The 5,626-nt window shown below is 35.2% G+C and overlaps 1 long non-coding RNA gene across 1 annotated transcript; it reads left to right on the forward strand.

Annotated features, from left to right (window-relative positions):
* Nucleotides 1–241: 241 nt before the first annotated feature.
* LOC128126671 (uncharacterized) lies at nt 242–5,361 on the forward strand. The gene is made up of 3 exons (XR_008224640.1): nt 242–3,935; nt 4,054–4,220; nt 5,308–5,361. It is a non-coding gene; the product is annotated as an uncharacterized LOC128126671 (long non-coding RNA).
* Nucleotides 5,362–5,626: the final 265 nt, after the last annotated feature.

The raw sequence follows: 5,626 nt of genomic DNA on the forward strand, positions 1-5,626 counted from the left end.
AGAAAAGAGTGTATACTAAGACAAACAGATAAAAGACTAATCTAACAATGTAAGATAGTGACTGCGGATCTTGAGAATTGCGGTACACGAAGTTTAAGAGGGTCACTTCCATGATTCAAGACGGAGCCAGTAAGTAGACCCCAAAATACCATACTATTATTTGATATTGTGATATGACAGAACAATATGCTAGAGATAGGCTAGGGATCTTTAGGAATTGCATGATAGAATTTCCTGATTATATGATGCCTGATAGCTTAGGGTTTTCCTTATATAAAATTGGCATCATTACTGTAGTTCCTTAGTGTATGCATCGTAGTTGTACATAATTAAGATCTTATTTGGCCTTATTTCCTATTCTTTTTTGATGAAGGGCTTAGGGTAGGATCAAATATTCGAATGTCTATAGGGTCTAACGTTATGTATGACTAGCATTCACGAGTGACAGATATTGTCCGATGCTGGGCTGGGCTCGCTATATGTGATTATGGGTATGGTATGTGGTATTTGGGGAACTCACTAAGCTTTGTGCTTACGGTTTTCGGTTCTTGTTTCAGGTACACTGGTTTTCAAATGAAAGAGCTCGGGATGATCGCAGCGCATACACACCCGTGTTTTCCGCAATATGTGATCTTTGAGATTAGACCCTGGTATTTGTTTTAATTGAAATGTTTGTTCAATATCTTGAACAAAGTTACAATATTGTTTTGGTTATAACAAAAAATGAAATTTTTACCTTGGATTTTTAGATCATTACAAGTGATGGGTTTTGAGCATTACAACATTCATATGTGCACATACAACCCTAATTGCTTCGAATCTTTGTTTTTCTCAAGTTATACATGCAAATTAATTTTCCGAATAAAGAACCCTAGATCTACTATATAAAACCAAAATCTAACCATATTAGGGTTTACAGGAATACCTTTCTTGTTAGCTAGTTGTAATAAGTAATCCTCACTTCAATTCCTTCACCTTTGAAAGCCTACTGCTCCAAGCGTTGCACCTCTAATGAAGTCACAAACACCACACGCAAAGAATGAGGGAGAGGGAGTATGAAATAGGCTAGGGTTTTTCTTAGAAGGTAGGCAGGCAGATTTCTTGAGACTAGGGGTCTATTTTATAGTTAAGGCTGCTAGGGTTTTCAACTGGAACCCCTAATTCCCTTGCTTAGGCCCTAAGCAATCCATGGACCCCATATTATAGGCCTTGGACAAAAACTCTATGGGCTTCCCATAGATTTCGTCCACTCCATATCAATAGAGTATAATAGCCCAAAATTACAACTATTACTGATTTACATAATCAGCCCCCGTTCTTTTAATCAGTTCCTTTGATCACTAAATTAATTCCAAATTAATTTATGTTCAATACTAATTAAATAATATGATTTCTCAATTAATATATTACTCTTATAATATATCAATAAACCATTAAATAACCTCTTACTCCAAAATTGATCCTGTCCAGTTGCTATGGTGAAGGCATCCCAAAAGGACCATGCTACAATCAAATCAAGTACATACCAATTATAGTTATGGGCTTAGACACATAATCCAACAACAAGTTGGTATCAGAGCCTTGGTTTGAGGGATTCGGGCATACTCTCAGGTGTGTCTGAACTAAATTTGAAGGTTTTGTGATTTTTTTAATAAAACGAGCTATTAAGTAATAAGGAATTTCTAATCAAAGAAAGGGGTGTGATGCGTGCTGTCGGTCGAGCTCAAGTAAGTGGTTCCCAAAATACCAATACATGTTATTTATGATATATGATATGATTATGAGAATTACATGCTAGATTAGGGCTAAGGATCTGCTCAATATTATATGAAATGAGAGACGCCCACTACTAGAAAAACAGCCTTTTACGACGCGCAAATTATGACACTCATTGATCTATGTTACGCAAAAGAGAGTGACATTAAAAGAGAGTCATATCTTCAAAAAATTTAAGGATTTAGGTCACGCATTACTGTGTGCCCTTAAATTAATGTCTCATGTAAAAAAATTAAAAACACGGAGGGCACTTTATCTAAAACGAGCGTCCTCAATGAATGTCGCTTTATATATTTTTTTTTAAGAAACGCGTGTCTCCTTCGTCTTAGAGGGAAAATGAAATCCCCAAATTTTTTAAACCCCCGCCTTCTTCTCCCTTTCATCCACTGCACTCAATCCCCGATGCCTCTTCTAGCCTCAGACTGTGCCGATTAAAAACTACGATTCATCAACCGTCAATCGAAACTACCAATTAAACAAGCCCTAATCGACACCTCCACCTTCTTGTCTCTCCTTTTCCACCAGGTTTTATCGCATCTCTATCCTCCTCCTTCTCGTCTCGCCTTCTCCATTGACAACACCAACACCGTTGTCACGATCTATTACAACACCCACCACAGTCAAAATTGATGAAACCATACCTCCTCCTGCTTCCAACGCCTCAAAATGGATTGCAGATGTCAACGCTTCTTGTTTTTATTATCCCATTTCTTTCAAAATCAAATCGACCCAAAACCCTAGTTCTTGTTGTTCAAATCAATTTCAATGGTGAACCTCCGACTTCATTGGTTTGAAGAAAAATATATTGGAAACAGTGTATCAGAATCCAGTAGCGGCAGTAATTGGTGAGAACGGTTCATGGAAAAGAACTCAACAATCTTAGATATTACACAAAAATGGCTACATGAAGACCGGAACCATCCCAGTCACCCAGACCCACCGTGTCTCCATCGTCTATGTTTCTAGGTAATCATATTCTCACACCTTAATTTTTACCTCTCATGTATCTGTGCGACTTTGATTACTTCCTTGGATCATTTGAGGTTCCTTTTTTATCCTTCTTTTCTCCCAATTTTTCAATACACATGTGATTAAACTACACACGGGATCTCATTGTTTATTCATTTAATTGGAAGGTATGATAAGCGCTAGACTCTCTCAAGTAAATTATGCCCCTGTAAAGGTATTGGTGTAAAATTTCATTGGTTTGGTTTCAGATCCTTTATAATTACTTCTGAAAGCTACTCTACAGAAACTCAAAATGCAGGGCCTTTGTCTATATTAACAAAGAAGTTAAGTAGTTGGAATGAGTATTATGAATGGTGAGGCATCCCTTTAGATTCTCATGTTGCTCTACGTCTTCACTAGGTAATGATGTAGTTTCATATACTTCATAGAAAGTAGTGCTTGTTTTTTTAATGAATTGATTGATGCAGTGGGTTCATCAGAGGGCTTGGAGAGGACCCGAAGCCTCTAACATTTTCATTCCATGACAAGTACAAACAGGGGCCCCTGTTATCAGTTGTAATTATTGATTTGATTATATATATGATGGGATCCGAAACCAATTTAAAATACGTATATGCATTAAGAGGTGGAAATCAAAGAAGAAGATTATCAGAGGACAAAAAGGTCAATTTCAATTGCATACCTGGAGCCTATAGACATGAGTGCGCAGCTGTTCGACTGCCCCTGAACGGAAAGTGTCACATGCAGCCATCATTACATTGATGTCATGCTGTTGAAGCCAGTAAGCCACCTATGTACACAACGTTTCACATATTATTATTTTTTTTGTTTTTTTTATGCCAAGATTCAATTTTTAATATTTTTTATATACCTTGGCAAGATTGATTGACTTTCCAACTCTGTTGACTCCAACAAACACCACAACATATGGTTTCCTTTTCTCCTTGGAAACATGAACATCCCTCAGAATGTCAATAGAACGCCTTTGAGTCAAGATACGAACAAGAGCATCTTTCATAGCAGCCTGCACTCGATATCAATTTCATATTTTTTATAAATCAACTAACCATGAAATACTCAAAATTACAAAAAAGGACAGTTGTGTATTCTTAGTTCCTGGAATCTTACAAGAGTGTCACCATTGAAGCCATGGCAAAGGCGTTTAGTGTCACAATTGATTTCATTTATCTGTAAGCATATTATCTAACATTATTTTCGTTGAATTATTTGTTCCTATCTGTATCATGAGGATATTCTGGTCTTTTTAACAACGTGTGTGTGATTGTTTGAATTTGGTGGCGGAAACAGGGAGCTGTCACTATTCATTGCAGCAGGGAAGCTTCATTGCAAGATCGAAAAAGTAGCATGTGTTTTGGAAACCAACCACCCGGATGCAAAGAATGCTCTTTATCATATCTTATGCTTTTAGTTCTTCTCTAGCAGTTCCAAGAACAGAGAAAATATTGGAAATTCAGGTCTGATGATTCAGCATTATTTAATTTCTTATGCTTTTAATTCCGGAGTTAAATCCTTCTCTTGGATTCATATTTCACTATTGTTGTGTTTCATAGATCCACCATTACTTAAAGGTAAAGTTTTCTACCAAAATATGCCAATCATCAATTGGTAGCTCAGTATTTTACTCTCATCATTCAGCGATGAAATGAAAATAAGACCTTTGACTGAGGACCAGAGAGTCAAAATGCTATCCCAGTCGCTTCACCTTATCCCTGAATTGCTTCCAGATATAAGTAATAATATTAAATGATATGATTGGATCATGATTGTTGAATCTAATGTAAACTAAGTTTCTAATAAAGATTTCTTATTTATAATAAGTTTAAATTACTATATATGATTGTGTAAAAGTTAAAATACTTTGCTTATATCTGTAAAAAGAGTTTACTTTTTAATTGTAGGCTTTTGGTTTTTAGTTGGTTTTTGAGGTTTTAATTTGCATACCTTTTTAAATCTGTTTTCAATTGATAAGCTGTAGTATATAGTTTCTTTTTAAATCTGTTTTCAGTTGATAAGCTGTAGTATGGTTTTACTTTTACACTTAAGTTTTGTTACATAAATCGTTTTTTTTCTTCATTTTTGTTGGTTGGCTTAATGATTAATGGATTCTGGTATCAAGGTTGATGACATGCTAGTAAGTACCAACACCTTAATTCCTTATTTCTTTTTTGAGTAAACTACAACAATGGTGCCTGTGCTTTTTGAGTTTACTATGTTTTGTCCAAAATTGAGGATCTTCCGTCATTACCAACTTATCAGCTTTTGTTGGGTTGTTATGTTGGGTTGAAGTAGCGAGACCATGGCCAATAAGTCTCACTCACCCCCAGTTATGACCCTATGCCATCGAGGATCTTAGTTTACTTATTGGAAGGGTAGTTTTGTAATTATTTGGTGTGTTGTAGTTAATTCTTATTGGCTGAATAAACGTTATTGACAGAAGGGTAGATTAGTACTTATTAATTTATTATTTACATATAATACACATCAAGCATTTTTTTTGGCTGAATGAATGTTATTGATAATTCATTGTGTTTTTCTTCTCAGCTTACAAGTGAGCCACACACGTCTCATGGAATGTTCAGTTTTGACTAAAAGGTAAATTATTAGTCTTGTATGCTTTACAAGTTTTCCATTTTTATTAAATTATGTCATTTTATTGTTAATTGTTTTTGAAATTTGTATGTAGGTATTCACAAGAGGTGGCATTGTGCAACAGTAAGTTGAAACATATAAGTTTCTATTACAGAGTTCATAACTATGAAATTTGAACTTAGAACCTTTAATCAGATGCAATTACGAACATCAATTAAACAATTATAGGGGAAAAACAAATTAAAGCTATATATATGACTGAATTTGCTTA

The sequence above is a fragment of the Lactuca sativa genome, chromosome 6 (genome assembly GCF_002870075.4).
Source record: "Lactuca sativa cultivar Salinas chromosome 6, Lsat_Salinas_v11, whole genome shotgun sequence".
NCBI lineage: Eukaryota > Viridiplantae > Streptophyta > Magnoliopsida > Asterales > Asteraceae > Lactuca > Lactuca sativa.